The sequence below is a fragment of the Gadus chalcogrammus genome, chromosome 12 (genome assembly GCF_026213295.1).
Source record: "Gadus chalcogrammus isolate NIFS_2021 chromosome 12, NIFS_Gcha_1.0, whole genome shotgun sequence".
Taxonomy (NCBI): domain Eukaryota; kingdom Metazoa; phylum Chordata; class Actinopteri; order Gadiformes; family Gadidae; genus Gadus; species Gadus chalcogrammus.
Window position 1 is genome coordinate 9,642,517 of NC_079423.1, and position 15,932 is coordinate 9,658,448.

At 44.4% G+C, this 15,932-nt stretch overlaps 24 non-coding genes across 24 annotated transcripts; all 24 read left to right on the forward strand.

The window, feature by feature from the left end:
• The first annotated feature begins 509 nt into the window (after positions 1-509).
• Positions 510-628, forward strand: LOC130397874 (5S ribosomal RNA). The gene has a single exon (XR_008900458.1). It is a non-coding gene; the product is annotated as a 5S ribosomal RNA (ribosomal RNA).
• A 529-nt stretch (positions 629-1,157) lies between these two features.
• LOC130397875 (5S ribosomal RNA) lies at positions 1,158-1,276 on the forward strand. Its single transcript, XR_008900459.1, has one exon. It is a non-coding gene; the product is annotated as a 5S ribosomal RNA (ribosomal RNA).
• A 529-nt stretch (positions 1,277-1,805) lies between these two features.
• Positions 1,806-1,924, forward strand: LOC130397877 (5S ribosomal RNA). Its single transcript, XR_008900460.1, has one exon. It is a non-coding gene; the product is annotated as a 5S ribosomal RNA (ribosomal RNA).
• Positions 1,925-2,453: 529 nt separating this feature from the next.
• On the forward strand, positions 2,454-2,572 carry LOC130397878 (5S ribosomal RNA). The gene has a single exon (XR_008900461.1). It is a non-coding gene; the product is annotated as a 5S ribosomal RNA (ribosomal RNA).
• A 529-nt stretch (positions 2,573-3,101) lies between these two features.
• LOC130397879 (5S ribosomal RNA) lies at positions 3,102-3,220 on the forward strand. Its single transcript, XR_008900462.1, has one exon. It is a non-coding gene; the product is annotated as a 5S ribosomal RNA (ribosomal RNA).
• Positions 3,221-3,749: 529 nt separating this feature from the next.
• On the forward strand, positions 3,750-3,868 carry LOC130397880 (5S ribosomal RNA). The gene has a single exon (XR_008900463.1). It is a non-coding gene; the product is annotated as a 5S ribosomal RNA (ribosomal RNA).
• Positions 3,869-4,397: 529 nt separating this feature from the next.
• Positions 4,398-4,516, forward strand: LOC130397881 (5S ribosomal RNA). The gene has a single exon (XR_008900464.1). It is a non-coding gene; the product is annotated as a 5S ribosomal RNA (ribosomal RNA).
• Positions 4,517-5,045: 529 nt separating this feature from the next.
• On the forward strand, positions 5,046-5,164 carry LOC130397882 (5S ribosomal RNA). The gene has a single exon (XR_008900465.1). It is a non-coding gene; the product is annotated as a 5S ribosomal RNA (ribosomal RNA).
• A 519-nt stretch (positions 5,165-5,683) lies between these two features.
• On the forward strand, positions 5,684-5,802 carry LOC130397884 (5S ribosomal RNA). Its single transcript, XR_008900467.1, has one exon. It is a non-coding gene; the product is annotated as a 5S ribosomal RNA (ribosomal RNA).
• Positions 5,803-6,330: 528 nt separating this feature from the next.
• Positions 6,331-6,449, forward strand: LOC130397885 (5S ribosomal RNA). Its single transcript, XR_008900468.1, has one exon. It is a non-coding gene; the product is annotated as a 5S ribosomal RNA (ribosomal RNA).
• Positions 6,450-6,978: 529 nt separating this feature from the next.
• Positions 6,979-7,097, forward strand: LOC130397886 (5S ribosomal RNA). The gene has a single exon (XR_008900469.1). It is a non-coding gene; the product is annotated as a 5S ribosomal RNA (ribosomal RNA).
• Positions 7,098-7,626: 529 nt separating this feature from the next.
• On the forward strand, positions 7,627-7,745 carry LOC130397887 (5S ribosomal RNA). The gene has a single exon (XR_008900470.1). It is a non-coding gene; the product is annotated as a 5S ribosomal RNA (ribosomal RNA).
• A 529-nt stretch (positions 7,746-8,274) lies between these two features.
• Positions 8,275-8,393, forward strand: LOC130397888 (5S ribosomal RNA). Its single transcript, XR_008900471.1, has one exon. It is a non-coding gene; the product is annotated as a 5S ribosomal RNA (ribosomal RNA).
• A 529-nt stretch (positions 8,394-8,922) lies between these two features.
• Positions 8,923-9,041, forward strand: LOC130397889 (5S ribosomal RNA). The gene has a single exon (XR_008900472.1). It is a non-coding gene; the product is annotated as a 5S ribosomal RNA (ribosomal RNA).
• A 529-nt stretch (positions 9,042-9,570) lies between these two features.
• Positions 9,571-9,689, forward strand: LOC130397890 (5S ribosomal RNA). Its single transcript, XR_008900473.1, has one exon. It is a non-coding gene; the product is annotated as a 5S ribosomal RNA (ribosomal RNA).
• Positions 9,690-10,218: 529 nt separating this feature from the next.
• Positions 10,219-10,337, forward strand: LOC130397891 (5S ribosomal RNA). The gene has a single exon (XR_008900474.1). It is a non-coding gene; the product is annotated as a 5S ribosomal RNA (ribosomal RNA).
• A 529-nt stretch (positions 10,338-10,866) lies between these two features.
• On the forward strand, positions 10,867-10,985 carry LOC130397893 (5S ribosomal RNA). The gene has a single exon (XR_008900475.1). It is a non-coding gene; the product is annotated as a 5S ribosomal RNA (ribosomal RNA).
• A 529-nt stretch (positions 10,986-11,514) lies between these two features.
• On the forward strand, positions 11,515-11,633 carry LOC130397894 (5S ribosomal RNA). Its single transcript, XR_008900476.1, has one exon. It is a non-coding gene; the product is annotated as a 5S ribosomal RNA (ribosomal RNA).
• A 529-nt stretch (positions 11,634-12,162) lies between these two features.
• On the forward strand, positions 12,163-12,281 carry LOC130397896 (5S ribosomal RNA). Its single transcript, XR_008900478.1, has one exon. It is a non-coding gene; the product is annotated as a 5S ribosomal RNA (ribosomal RNA).
• Positions 12,282-12,810: 529 nt separating this feature from the next.
• Positions 12,811-12,929, forward strand: LOC130397897 (5S ribosomal RNA). Its single transcript, XR_008900480.1, has one exon. It is a non-coding gene; the product is annotated as a 5S ribosomal RNA (ribosomal RNA).
• A 529-nt stretch (positions 12,930-13,458) lies between these two features.
• Positions 13,459-13,577, forward strand: LOC130397898 (5S ribosomal RNA). Its single transcript, XR_008900481.1, has one exon. It is a non-coding gene; the product is annotated as a 5S ribosomal RNA (ribosomal RNA).
• Positions 13,578-14,106: 529 nt separating this feature from the next.
• On the forward strand, positions 14,107-14,225 carry LOC130397899 (5S ribosomal RNA). The gene has a single exon (XR_008900482.1). It is a non-coding gene; the product is annotated as a 5S ribosomal RNA (ribosomal RNA).
• Positions 14,226-14,754: 529 nt separating this feature from the next.
• Positions 14,755-14,873, forward strand: LOC130397900 (5S ribosomal RNA). The gene has a single exon (XR_008900483.1). It is a non-coding gene; the product is annotated as a 5S ribosomal RNA (ribosomal RNA).
• Positions 14,874-15,402: 529 nt separating this feature from the next.
• LOC130397901 (5S ribosomal RNA) lies at positions 15,403-15,521 on the forward strand. Its single transcript, XR_008900484.1, has one exon. It is a non-coding gene; the product is annotated as a 5S ribosomal RNA (ribosomal RNA).
• The last annotated feature ends 411 nt before the right edge of the window (positions 15,522-15,932 follow it).

Consider the following 15,932-nt stretch of genomic DNA (forward strand, 5'->3'; position numbering starts at 1 on the left):
TCATTGACTCCGTGGCCTACCGTGGCGTACCGTGACCTGATGTTTACTGCCAACCGCTTTGGAGGATTTAAGCAACATACAAAAACTGACAACGTCTCTCAAAACTATTTTTGTGAAACATGAGGACAGTATAGTGATACTGCCAGCAGGGAGCACCAGAGAGCTGAACCGACAGTTGTACATTTCTTAAACTTTCACCAACACAAACACGCACGCTCACTTCAGATCATGGGAGGACGTCAAAAAATCACCACCCATTCTCTGACACTTTAACCGTTAACCTTGGTTCAAACATTTAACATCACACGCACACGCAGTGTATTTCAGATAATTAATGAATTCAGATGTCACAATGATCGTTTACATGGATAAGGAGTCCTACTGAATCAATTACTGCCGTTTATATCTAACTAATGATTGTTTTTGTAAAAGTGTAACGTCGAGCCTCAGCAGCTTTCTCACTCCTTATGTGCTACTGTATAAAACCTGGTTTTGCGCCTGCACTAATTGCTTACGGCCATACCACCCTGAACACGCCCGATCTCGTCTGATCTCGGAAGCTAAGCAGGGTCGGGCCTGGTTAGTACTTGGATGGGAGACCGCCTGGGAATACCAGGTGCTGTAAGCTTTTTCTTTTTCAACTCGAGCTCATTGACTCCGTGGCCTACCGTGGCGTACCGTGACCTGATGTTTACTGCCAACCGCTTTGGAGGATTTAAGCAACATACAAAAACTGACAACGTCTCTCAAAACTATTTTTGTGAAACATGAGGACAGTATAGTGATACTGCCAGCAGGGAGCACCAGAGAGCTGAACCGACAGTTGTACATTTCTTAAACTTTCACCAACACAAACACGCACGCTCACTTCAGATCATGGGAGGACGTCAAAAAATCACCACCCATTCTCTGACACTTTAACCGTTAACCTTGGTTCAAACATTTAACATCACACGCACACGCAGTGTATTTCAGATAATTAATGAATTCAGATGTCACAATGATCGTTTACATGGATAAGGAGTCCTACTGAATCAATTACTGCCGTTTATATCTAACTAATGATTGTTTTTGTAAGAGTGTAACGTCGAGCCTCAGCAGCTTTCTCACTCCTTATGTGCTACTGTATAAAACCTGGTTTTGCGCCTGCACTAATTGCTTACGGCCATACCACCCTGAACACGCCCGATCTCGTCTGATCTCGGAAGCTAAGCAGGGTCGGGCCTGGTTAGTACTTGGATGGGAGACCGCCTGGGAATACCAGGTGCTGTAAGCTTTTTCTTTTTCAACTCGAGCTCATTGACTCCGTGGCCTACCGTGGCGTACCGTGACCTGATGTTTACTGCCAACCGCTTTGGAGGATTTAAGCAACATACAAAAACTGACAACGTCTCTCAAAACTATTTTTGTGAAACATGAGGACAGTATAGTGATACTGCCAGCAGGGAGCACCAGAGAGCTGAACCGACAGTTGTACATTTCTTAAACTTTCACCAACACAAACACGCACGCTCACTTCAGATCATGGGAGGACGTCAAAAAATCACCACCCATTCTCTGACACTTTAACCGTTAACCTTGGTTCAAACATTTAACATCACACGCACACGCAGTGTATTTCAGATAATTAATGAATTCAGATGTCACAATGATCGTTTACATGGATAAGGAGTCCTACTGAATCAATTACTGCCGTTTATATCTAACTAATGATTGTTTTTGTAAAAGTGTAACGTCGAGCCTCAGCAGCTTTCTCACTCCTTATGTGCTACTGTATAAAACCTGGTTTTGCGCCTGCACTAATTGCTTACGGCCATACCACCCTGAACACGCCCGATCTCGTCTGATCTCGGAAGCTAAGCAGGGTCGGGCCTGGTTAGTACTTGGATGGGAGACCGCCTGGGAATACCAGGTGCTGTAAGCTTTTTCTTTTTCAACTCGAGCTCATTGACTCCGTGGCCTACCGTGGCGTACCGTGACCTGATGTTTACTGCCAACCGCTTTGGAGGATTTAAGCAACATACAAAAACTGACAACGTCTCTCAAAACTATTTTTGTGAAACATGAGGACAGTATAGTGATACTGCCAGCAGGGAGCACCAGAGAGCTGAACCGACAGTTGTACATTTCTTAAACTTTCACCAACACAAACACGCACGCTCACTTCAGATCATGGGAGGACGTCAAAAAATCACCACCCATTCTCTGACACTTTAACCGTTAACCTTGGTTCAAACATTTAACATCACACGCACACGCAGTGTATTTCAGATAATTAATGAATTCAGATGTCACAATGATCGTTTACATGGATAAGGAGTCCTACTGAATCAATTACTGCCGTTTATATCTAACTAATGATTGTTTTTGTAAAAGTGTAACGTCGAGCCTCAGCAGCTTTCTCACTCCTTATGTGCTACTGTATAAAACCTGGTTTTGCGCCTGCACTAATTGCTTACGGCCATACCACCCTGAACACGCCCGATCTCGTCTGATCTCGGAAGCTAAGCAGGGTCGGGCCTGGTTAGTACTTGGATGGGAGACCGCCTGGGAATACCAGGTGCTGTAAGCTTTTTCTTTTTCAACTCGAGCTCATTGACTCCGTGGCCTACCGTGGCGTACCGTGACCTGATGTTTACTGCCAACCGCTTTGGAGGATTTAAGCAACATACAAAAACTGACAACGTCTCTCAAAACTATTTTTGTGAAACATGAGGACAGTATAGTGATACTGCCAGCAGGGAGCACCAGAGAGCTGAACCGACAGTTGTACATTTCTTAAACTTTCACCAACACAAACACGCACGCTCACTTCAGATCATGGGAGGACGTCAAAAAATCACCACCCATTCTCTGACACTTTAACCGTTAACCTTGGTTCAAACATTTAACATCACACGCACACGCAGTGTATTTCAGATAATTAATGAATTCAGATGTCACAATGATCGTTTACATGGATAAGGAGTCCTACTGAATCAATTACTGCCGTTTATATCTAACTAATGATTGTTTTTGTAAAAGTGTAACGTCGAGCCTCAGCAGCTTTCTCACTCCTTATGTGCTACTGTATAAAACCTGGTTTTGCGCCTGCACTAATTGCTTACGGCCATACCACCCTGAACACGCCCGATCTCGTCTGATCTCGGAAGCTAAGCAGGGTCGGGCCTGGTTAGTACTTGGATGGGAGACCGCCTGGGAATACCAGGTGCTGTAAGCTTTTTCTTTTTCAACTCGAGCTCATTGACTCCGTGGCCTACCGTGGCGTACCGTGACCTGATGTTTACTGCCAACCGCTTTGGAGGATTTAAGCAACATACAAAAACTGACAACGTCTCTCAAAACTATTTTTGTGAAACATGAGGACAGTATAGTGATACTGCCAGCAGGGAGCACCAGAGAGCTGAACCGACAGTTGTACATTTCTTAAACTTTCACCAACACAAACACGCACGCTCACTTCAGATCATGGGAGGACGTCAAAAAATCACCACCCATTCTCTGACACTTTAACCGTTAACCTTGGTTCAAACATTTAACATCACACGCACACGCAGTGTATTTCAGATAATTAATGAATTCAGATGTCACAATGATCGTTTACATGGATAAGGAGTCCTACTGAATCAATTACTGCCGTTTATATCTAACTAATGATTGTTTTTGTAAAAGTGTAACGTCGAGCCTCAGCAGCTTTCTCACTCCTTATGTGCTACTGTATAAAACCTGGTTTTGCGCCTGCACTAATTGCTTACGGCCATACCACCCTGAACACGCCCGATCTCGTCTGATCTCGGAAGCTAAGCAGGGTCGGGCCTGGTTAGTACTTGGATGGGAGACCGCCTGGGAATACCAGGTGCTGTAAGCTTTTTCTTTTTCAACTCGAGCTCATTGACTCCGTGGCCTACCGTGGCGTACCGTGACCTGATGTTTACTGCCAACCGCTTTGGAGGATTTAAGCAACATACAAAAACTGACAACGTCTCTCAAAACTATTTTTGTGAAACATGAGGACAGTATAGTGATACTGCCAGCAGGGAGCACCAGAGAGCTGAACCGACAGTTGTACATTTCTTAAACTTTCACCAACACAAACACGCACGCTCACTTCAGATCATGGGAGGACGTCAAAAAATCACCACCCATTCTCTGACACTTTAACCGTTAACCTTGGTTCAAACATTTAACATCACACGCACACGCAGTGTATTTCAGATAATTAATGAATTCAGATGTCACAATGATCGTTTACATGGATAAGGAGTCCTACTGAATCAATTACTGCCGTTTATATCTAACTAATGATTGTTTTTGTAAAAGTGTAACGTCGAGCCTCAGCAGCTTTCTCACTCCTTATGTGCTACTGTATAAAACCTGGTTTTGCGCCTGCACTAATTGCTTACGGCCATACCACCCTGAACACGCCCGATCTCGTCTGATCTCGGAAGCTAAGCAGGGTCGGGCCTGGTTAGTACTTGGATGGGAGACCGCCTGGGAATACCAGGTGCTGTAAGCTTTTTCTTTTTCAACTCGAGCTCATTGACTCCGTGGCCTACCGTGGCGTACCGTGACCTGATGTTTACTGCCAACCGCTTTGGAGGATTTAAGCAACATACAAAAACTGACAACGTCTCTCAAAACTATTTTTGTGAAACATGAGGACAGTATAGTGATACTGCCAGCAGGGAGCACCAGAGAGCTGAACCGACAGTTGTACATTTCTTAAACTTTCACCAACACAAACACGCACGCTCACTTCAGATCATGGGAGGACGTCAAAAAATCACCACCCATTCTCTGACACTTTAACCGTTAACCTTGGTTCAAACATTTAACATCACACGCACACGCAGTGTATTTCAGATAATTAATGAATTCAGATGTCACAATGATCGTTTACATGGATAAGGAGTCCTACTGAATCAATTACTGCCGTTTATATCTAACTAATGATTGTTTTTGTAAGAGTGTAACGTCGAGCCTCAGCAGCTTTCTCACTCCTTATGTGCTACTGTATAAAACCTGGTTTTGCGCCTGCACTAATTGCTTACGGCCATACCACCCTGAACACGCCCGATCTCGTCTGATCTCGGAAGCTAAGCAGGGTCGGGCCTGGTTAGTACTTGGATGGGAGACCGCCTGGGAATACCAGGTGCTGTAAGCTTTTTCTTTTTCAACTCGAGCTCATTGACTCCGTGGCGTACCGTGACCTGATGTTTACTGCCAACCGCTTTGGAGGATTTAAGCAACATACAAAAACTGACAACGTCTCTCAAAACTATTTTTGTGAAACATGAGGACAGTATAGTGATACTGCCAGCAGGGAGCACCAGAGAGCTGAACCGACAGTTGTACATTTCTTAAACTTTCACCAACACAAACACGCACGCTCACTTCAGATCATGGGAGGACGTCAAAAAATCACCACCCATTCTCTGACACTTTAACCGTTAACCTTGGTTCAAACATTTAACATCACACGCACACGCAGTGTATTTCAGATAATTAATGAATTCAGATGTCACAATGATCGTTTACATGGATAAGGAGTCCTACTGAATCAATTACTGCCGTTTATATCTAACTAATGATTGTTTTTGTAAGAGTGTAACGTCGAGCCTCAGCAGCTTTCTCACTCCTTATGTGCTACTGTATAAAACCTGGTTTTGCGCCTGCACTAATTGCTTACGGCCATACCACCCTGAACACGCCCGATCTCGTCTGATCTCGGAAGCTAAGCAGGGTCGGGCCTGGTTAGTACTTGGATGGGAGACCGCCTGGGAATACCAGGTGCTGTAAGCTTTTTCTTTTTCAACTCGAGCTCATTGACTCCGTGGCCTACCGTGGCGTACCGTGACCTGATGTTTACTGCCAACCGCTTTGGAGGATTTAAGCAACATACAAAAACTGACAACGTCTCTCAAAACTATTTTTGTGAAACATGAGGACAGTATAGTGATACTGCCAGCAGGGAGCACCAGAGAGCTGAACCGACAGTTGTACATTTCTTAAACTTTCACCAACACAAACACGCACGCTCACTTCAGATCATGGGAGGACGTCAAAAAATCACCACCCATTCTCTGACACTTTAACCGTTAACCTTGGTTCAAACATTTAACATCACACGCACACGCAGTGTATTTCAGATAATTAATGAATTCAGATGTCACAATGATCGTTTACATGGATAAGGAGTCCTACTGAATCAATTACTGCCGTTTATATCTAACTAATGATTGTTTTTGTAAAGTGTAACGTCGAGCCTCAGCAGCTTTCTCACTCCTTATGTGCTACTGTATAAAACCTGGTTTTGCGCCTGCACTAATTGCTTACGGCCATACCACCCTGAACACGCCCGATCTCGTCTGATCTCGGAAGCTAAGCAGGGTCGGGCCTGGTTAGTACTTGGATGGGAGACCGCCTGGGAATACCAGGTGCTGTAAGCTTTTTCTTTTTCAACTCGAGCTCATTGACTCCGTGGCCTACCGTGGCGTACCGTGACCTGATGTTTACTGCCAACCGCTTTGGAGGATTTAAGCAACATACAAAAACTGACAACGTCTCTCAAAACTATTTTTGTGAAACATGAGGACAGTATAGTGATACTGCCAGCAGGGAGCACCAGAGAGCTGAACCGACAGTTGTACATTTCTTAAACTTTCACCAACACAAACACGCACGCTCACTTCAGATCATGGGAGGACGTCAAAAAATCACCACCCATTCTCTGACACTTTAACCGTTAACCTTGGTTCAAACATTTAACATCACACGCACACGCAGTGTATTTCAGATAATTAATGAATTCAGATGTCACAATGATCGTTTACATGGATAAGGAGTCCTACTGAATCAATTACTGCCGTTTATATCTAACTAATGATTGTTTTTGTAAAAGTGTAACGTCGAGCCTCAGCAGCTTTCTCACTCCTTATGTGCTACTGTATAAAACCTGGTTTTGCGCCTGCACTAATTGCTTACGGCCATACCACCCTGAACACGCCCGATCTCGTCTGATCTCGGAAGCTAAGCAGGGTCGGGCCTGGTTAGTACTTGGATGGGAGACCGCCTGGGAATACCAGGTGCTGTAAGCTTTTTCTTTTTCAACTCGAGCTCATTGACTCCGTGGCCTACCGTGGCGTACCGTGACCTGATGTTTACTGCCAACCGCTTTGGAGGATTTAAGCAACATACAAAAACTGACAACGTCTCTCAAAACTATTTTTGTGAAACATGAGGACAGTATAGTGATACTGCCAGCAGGGAGCACCAGAGAGCTGAACCGACAGTTGTACATTTCTTAAACTTTCACCAACACAAACACGCACGCTCACTTCAGATCATGGGAGGACGTCAAAAAATCACCACCCATTCTCTGACACTTTAACCGTTAACCTTGGTTCAAACATTTAACATCACACGCACACGCAGTGTATTTCAGATAATTAATGAATTCAGATGTCACAATGATCGTTTACATGGATAAGGAGTCCTACTGAATCAATTACTGCCGTTTATATCTAACTAATGATTGTTTTTGTAAAAGTGTAACGTCGAGCCTCAGCAGCTTTCTCACTCCTTATGTGCTACTGTATAAAACCTGGTTTTGCGCCTGCACTAATTGCTTACGGCCATACCACCCTGAACACGCCCGATCTCGTCTGATCTCGGAAGCTAAGCAGGGTCGGGCCTGGTTAGTACTTGGATGGGAGACCGCCTGGGAATACCAGGTGCTGTAAGCTTTTTCTTTTTCAACTCGAGCTCATTGACTCCGTGGCCTACCGTGGCGTACCGTGACCTGATGTTTACTGCCAACCGCTTTGGAGGATTTAAGCAACATACAAAAACTGACAACGTCTCTCAAAACTATTTTTGTGAAACATGAGGACAGTATAGTGATACTGCCAGCAGGGAGCACCAGAGAGCTGAACCGACAGTTGTACATTTCTTAAACTTTCACCAACACAAACACGCACGCTCACTTCAGATCATGGGAGGACGTCAAAAAATCACCACCCATTCTCTGACACTTTAACCGTTAACCTTGGTTCAAACATTTAACATCACACGCACACGCAGTGTATTTCAGATAATTAATGAATTCAGATGTCACAATGATCGTTTACATGGATAAGGAGTCCTACTGAATCAATTACTGCCGTTTATATCTAACTAATGATTGTTTTTGTAAAAGTGTAACGTCGAGCCTCAGCAGCTTTCTCACTCCTTATGTGCTACTGTATAAAACCTGGTTTTGCGCCTGCACTAATTGCTTACGGCCATACCACCCTGAACACGCCCGATCTCGTCTGATCTCGGAAGCTAAGCAGGGTCGGGCCTGGTTAGTACTTGGATGGGAGACCGCCTGGGAATACCAGGTGCTGTAAGCTTTTTCTTTTTCAACTCGAGCTCATTGACTCCGTGGCCTACCGTGGCGTACCGTGACCTGATGTTTACTGCCAACCGCTTTGGAGGATTTAAGCAACATACAAAAACTGACAACGTCTCTCAAAACTATTTTTGTGAAACATGAGGACAGTATAGTGATACTGCCAGCAGGGAGCACCAGAGAGCTGAACCGACAGTTGTACATTTCTTAAACTTTCACCAACACAAACACGCACGCTCACTTCAGATCATGGGAGGACGTCAAAAAATCACCACCCATTCTCTGACACTTTAACCGTTAACCTTGGTTCAAACATTTAACATCACACGCACACGCAGTGTATTTCAGATAATTAATGAATTCAGATGTCACAATGATCGTTTACATGGATAAGGAGTCCTACTGAATCAATTACTGCCGTTTATATCTAACTAATGATTGTTTTTGTAAAAGTGTAACGTCGAGCCTCAGCAGCTTTCTCACTCCTTATGTGCTACTGTATAAAACCTGGTTTTGCGCCTGCACTAATTGCTTACGGCCATACCACCCTGAACACGCCCGATCTCGTCTGATCTCGGAAGCTAAGCAGGGTCGGGCCTGGTTAGTACTTGGATGGGAGACCGCCTGGGAATACCAGGTGCTGTAAGCTTTTTCTTTTTCAACTCGAGCTCATTGACTCCGTGGCCTACCGTGGCGTACCGTGACCTGATGTTTACTGCCAACCGCTTTGGAGGATTTAAGCAACATACAAAAACTGACAACGTCTCTCAAAACTATTTTTGTGAAACATGAGGACAGTATAGTGATACTGCCAGCAGGGAGCACCAGAGAGCTGAACCGACAGTTGTACATTTCTTAAACTTTCACCAACACAAACACGCACGCTCACTTCAGATCATGGGAGGACGTCAAAAAATCACCACCCATTCTCTGACACTTTAACCGTTAACCTTGGTTCAAACATTTAACATCACACGCACACGCAGTGTATTTCAGATAATTAATGAATTCAGATGTCACAATGATCGTTTACATGGATAAGGAGTCCTACTGAATCAATTACTGCCGTTTATATCTAACTAATGATTGTTTTTGTAAAAGTGTAACGTCGAGCCTCAGCAGCTTTCTCACTCCTTATGTGCTACTGTATAAAACCTGGTTTTGCGCCTGCACTAATTGCTTACGGCCATACCACCCTGAACACGCCCGATCTCGTCTGATCTCGGAAGCTAAGCAGGGTCGGGCCTGGTTAGTACTTGGATGGGAGACCGCCTGGGAATACCAGGTGCTGTAAGCTTTTTCTTTTTCAACTCGAGCTCATTGACTCCGTGGCCTACCGTGGCGTACCGTGACCTGATGTTTACTGCCAACCGCTTTGGAGGATTTAAGCAACATACAAAAACTGACAACGTCTCTCAAAACTATTTTTGTGAAACATGAGGACAGTATAGTGATACTGCCAGCAGGGAGCACCAGAGAGCTGAACCGACAGTTGTACATTTCTTAAACTTTCACCAACACAAACACGCACGCTCACTTCAGATCATGGGAGGACGTCAAAAAATCACCACCCATTCTCTGACACTTTAACCGTTAACCTTGGTTCAAACATTTAACATCACACGCACACGCAGTGTATTTCAGATAATTAATGAATTCAGATGTCACAATGATCGTTTACATGGATAAGGAGTCCTACTGAATCAATTACTGCCGTTTATATCTAACTAATGATTGTTTTTGTAAAAGTGTAACGTCGAGCCTCAGCAGCTTTCTCACTCCTTATGTGCTACTGTATAAAACCTGGTTTTGCGCCTGCACTAATTGCTTACGGCCATACCACCCTGAACACGCCCGATCTCGTCTGATCTCGGAAGCTAAGCAGGGTCGGGCCTGGTTAGTACTTGGATGGGAGACCGCCTGGGAATACCAGGTGCTGTAAGCTTTTTCTTTTTCAACTCGAGCTCATTGACTCCGTGGCCTACCGTGGCGTACCGTGACCTGATGTTTACTGCCAACCGCTTTGGAGGATTTAAGCAACATACAAAAACTGACAACGTCTCTCAAAACTATTTTTGTGAAACATGAGGACAGTATAGTGATACTGCCAGCAGGGAGCACCAGAGAGCTGAACCGACAGTTGTACATTTCTTAAACTTTCACCAACACAAACACGCACGCTCACTTCAGATCATGGGAGGACGTCAAAAAATCACCACCCATTCTCTGACACTTTAACCGTTAACCTTGGTTCAAACATTTAACATCACACGCACACGCAGTGTATTTCAGATAATTAATGAATTCAGATGTCACAATGATCGTTTACATGGATAAGGAGTCCTACTGAATCAATTACTGCCGTTTATATCTAACTAATGATTGTTTTTGTAAAAGTGTAACGTCGAGCCTCAGCAGCTTTCTCACTCCTTATGTGCTACTGTATAAAACCTGGTTTTGCGCCTGCACTAATTGCTTACGGCCATACCACCCTGAACACGCCCGATCTCGTCTGATCTCGGAAGCTAAGCAGGGTCGGGCCTGGTTAGTACTTGGATGGGAGACCGCCTGGGAATACCAGGTGCTGTAAGCTTTTTCTTTTTCAACTCGAGCTCATTGACTCCGTGGCCTACCGTGGCGTACCGTGACCTGATGTTTACTGCCAACCGCTTTGGAGGATTTAAGCAACATACAAAAACTGACAACGTCTCTCAAAACTATTTTTGTGAAACATGAGGACAGTATAGTGATACTGCCAGCAGGGAGCACCAGAGAGCTGAACCGACAGTTGTACATTTCTTAAACTTTCACCAACACAAACACGCACGCTCACTTCAGATCATGGGAGGACGTCAAAAAATCACCACCCATTCTCTGACACTTTAACCGTTAACCTTGGTTCAAACATTTAACATCACACGCACACGCAGTGTATTTCAGATAATTAATGAATTCAGATGTCACAATGATCGTTTACATGGATAAGGAGTCCTACTGAATCAATTACTGCCGTTTATATCTAACTAATGATTGTTTTTGTAAAAGTGTAACGTCGAGCCTCAGCAGCTTTCTCACTCCTTATGTGCTACTGTATAAAACCTGGTTTTGCGCCTGCACTAATTGCTTACGGCCATACCACCCTGAACACGCCCGATCTCGTCTGATCTCGGAAGCTAAGCAGGGTCGGGCCTGGTTAGTACTTGGATGGGAGACCGCCTGGGAATACCAGGTGCTGTAAGCTTTTTCTTTTTCAACTCGAGCTCATTGACTCCGTGGCCTACCGTGGCGTACCGTGACCTGATGTTTACTGCCAACCGCTTTGGAGGATTTAAGCAACATACAAAAACTGACAACGTCTCTCAAAACTATTTTTGTGAAACATGAGGACAGTATAGTGATACTGCCAGCAGGGAGCACCAGAGAGCTGAACCGACAGTTGTACATTTCTTAAACTTTCACCAACACAAACACGCACGCTCACTTCAGATCATGGGAGGACGTCAAAAAATCACCACCCATTCTCTGACACTTTAACCGTTAACCTTGGTTCAAACATTTAACATCACACGCACACGCAGTGTATTTCAGATAATTAATGAATTCAGATGTCACAATGATCGTTTACATGGATAAGGAGTCCTACTGAATCAATTACTGCCGTTTATATCTAACTAATGATTGTTTTTGTAAAAGTGTAACGTCGAGCCTCAGCAGCTTTCTCACTCCTTATGTGCTACTGTATAAAACCTGGTTTTGCGCCTGCACTAATTGCTTACGGCCATACCACCCTGAACACGCCCGATCTCGTCTGATCTCGGAAGCTAAGCAGGGTCGGGCCTGGTTAGTACTTGGATGGGAGACCGCCTGGGAATACCAGGTGCTGTAAGCTTTTTCTTTTTCAACTCGAGCTCATTGACTCCGTGGCCTACCGTGGCGTACCGTGACCTGATGTTTACTGCCAACCGCTTTGGAGGATTTAAGCAACATACAAAAACTGACAACGTCTCTCAAAACTATTTTTGTGAAACATGAGGACAGTATAGTGATACTGCCAGCAGGGAGCACCAGAGAGCTGAACCGACAGTTGTACATTTCTTAAACTTTCACCAACACAAACACGCACGCTCACTTCAGATCATGGGAGGACGTCAAAAAATCACCACCCATTCTCTGACACTTTAACCGTTAACCTTGGTTCAAACATTTAACATCACACGCACACGCAGTGTATTTCAGATAATTAATGAATTCAGATGTCACAATGATCGTTTACATGGATAAGGAGTCCTACTGAATCAATTACTGCCGTTTATATCTAACTAATGATTGTTTTTGTAAAAGTGTAACGTCGAGCCTCAGCAGCTTTCTCACTCCTTATGTGCTACTGTATAAAACCTGGTTTTGCGCCTGCACTAATTGCTTACGGCCATACCACCCTGAACACGCCCGATCTCGTCTGATCTCGGAAGCTAAGCAGGGTCGGGCCTGGTTAGTACTTGGATGGGAGACCGCCTGGGAATACCAGGTGCTGTAAGCTTTTTCTTTTTCAACTCGAGCTCATTGACTCCGTGGCCTACCGTGGCGTACCGTGACCTGATGTTTACTGCCAACCGCTTTGGAGGATTTAAGCAACATACAAAAACTGACAACGTCTCTCAAAACTATTTTTGTGAAACATGAGGACAGTATAGTGATACTGCCAGCAGGGAGCACCAGAGAGCTGAACCGACAGTTGTACATTTCTTAAACTTTCACCAACACAAACACGCACGCTCACTTCAGATCATGGGAGGACGTCAAAAAATCACCACCCATTCTCTGACACTTTAACCGTTAACCTTGGTTCAAACATTTAACATCACACGCACACGCAGTGTATTTCAGATAATTAATGAATTCAGATGTCACAATGATCGTTTACATGGATAAGGAGTCCTACTGAATCAATTACTGCCGTTTATATCTAACTAATGATTGTTTTTGTAAAAGTGTAACGTCGAGCCTCAGCAGCTTTCTCACTCCTTATGTGCTACTGTATAAAACCTGGTTTTGCGCCTGCACTAATTGCTTACGGCCATACCACCCTGAACACGCCCGATCTCGTCTGATCTCGGAAGCTAAGCAGGGTCGGGCCTGGTTAGTACTTGGATGGGAGACCGCCTGGGAATACCAGGTGCTGTAAGCTTTTTCTTTTTCAACTCGAGCTCATTGACTCCGTGGCCTACCGTGGCGTACCGTGACCTGATGTTTACTGCCAACCGCTTTGGAGGATTTAAGCAACATACAAAAACTGACAACGTCTCTCAAAACTATTTTTGTGAAACATGAGGACAGTATAGTGATACTGCCAGCAGGGAGCACCAGAGAGCTGAACCGACAGTTGTACATTTCTTAAACTTTCACCAACACAAACACGCACGCTCACTTCAGATCATGGGAGGACGTCAAAAAATCACCACCCATTCTCTGACACTTTAACCGTTAACCTTGGTTCAAACATTTAACATCACACGCACACGCAGTGTATTTCAGATAATTAATGAATTCAGATGTCACAATGATCGTTTACATGGATAAGGAGTCCTACTGAATCAATTACTGCCGTTTATATCTAACTAATGATTGTTTTTGTAAAAGTGTAACGTCGAGCCTCAGCAGCTTTCTCACTCCTTATGTGCTACTGTATAAAACCTGGTTTTGCGCCTGCACTAATTGCTTACGGCCATACCACCCTGAACACGCCCGATCTCGTCTGATCTCGGAAGCTAAGCAGGGTCGGGCCTGGTTAGTACTTGGATGGGAGACCGCCTGGGAATACCAGGTGCTGTAAGCTTTTTCTTTTTCAACTCGAGCTCATTGACTCCGTGGCCTACCGTGGCGTACCGTGACCTGATGTTTACTGCCAACCGCTTTGGAGGATTTAAGCAACATACAAAAACTGACAACGTCTCTCAAAACTATTTTTGTGAAACATGAGGACAGTATAGTGATACTGCCAGCAGGGAGCACCAGAGAGCTGAACCGACAGTTGTACATTTCTTAAACTTTCACCAACACAAACACGCACGCTCACTTCAGATCATGGGAGGACGTCAAAAAATCACCACCCATTCTCTGACACTTTAACCGTTAACCTTGGTTCAAACATTTAACATCACACGCACACGCAGTGTATTTCAGATAATTAATGAATTCAGATGTCACAATGATCGTTTACATGGATAAGGAGTCCTACTGAATCAATTACTGCCGTTTATATCTAACTAATGATTGTTTTTGTAAAAGTGTAACGTCGAGCCTCAGCAGCTTTCTCACTCCTTATGTGCTACTGTATAAAACCTGGTTTTGCGCCTGCACTAATTGCTTACGGCCATACCACCCTGAACACGCCCGATCTCGTCTGATCTCGGAAGCTAAGCAGGGTCGGGCCTGGTTAGTACTTGGATGGGAGACCGCCTGGGAATACCAGGTGCTGTAAGCTTTTTCTTTTTCAACTCGAGCTCATTGACTCCGTGGCCTACCGTGGCGTACCGTGACCTGATGTTTACTGCCAACCGCTTTGGAGGATTTAAGCAACATACAAAAACTGACAACGTCTCTCAAAACTATTTTTGTGAAACATGAGGACAGTATAGTGATACTGCCAGCAGGGAGCACCAGAGAGCTGAACCGACAGTTGTACATTTCTTAAACTTTCACCAACACAAACACGCACGCTCACTTCAGATCATGGGAGGACGTCAAAAAATCACCACCCATTCTCTGACACTTTAACCGTTAACCTTGGTTCAAACATTTAACATCACACGCACACGCAGTGTATTTCAGATAATTAATGAATTCAGATGTCACAATGATCGTTTACATGGATAAGGAGTCCTACTGAATCAATTACTGCCGTTTATATCTAACTAATGATTGTTTTTGTAAAAGTGTAACGTCGAGCCTCAGCAGCTTTCTCACTCCTTATGTGCTACTGTATAAAACCTGGTTTTGCGCCTGCACTAATTGCTTACGGCCATACCACCCTGAACACGCCCGATCTCGTCTGATCTCGGAAGCTAAGCAGGGTCGGGCCTGGTTAGTACTTGGATGGGAGACCGCCTGGGAATACCAGGTGCTGTAAGCTTTTTCTTTTTCAACTCGAGCTCATTGACTCCGTGGCCTACCGTGGCGTACCGTGACCTGATGTTTACTGCCAACCGCTTTGGAGGATTTAAGCAACATACAAAAACTGACAACGTCTCTCAAAACTATTTTTGTGAAACATGAGGACAGTATAGTGATACTGCCAGCAGGGAGCACCAGAGAGCTGAACCGACAGTTGTACATTTCTTAAACTTTCACCAACACAAACACGCACGCTCACTTCAGATCATGGGAGGACGTCAAAAAATCACCACCCATTCTCTGACACTTTAACCGTTAACCTTGGTTCAAACATTTAACATCACACGCACACGCAGTGTATTTCAGATAATTAATGAATTCAGATGTCACAATGATCGTTTACATGGATAAGGAGTCCTACTGAATCAAT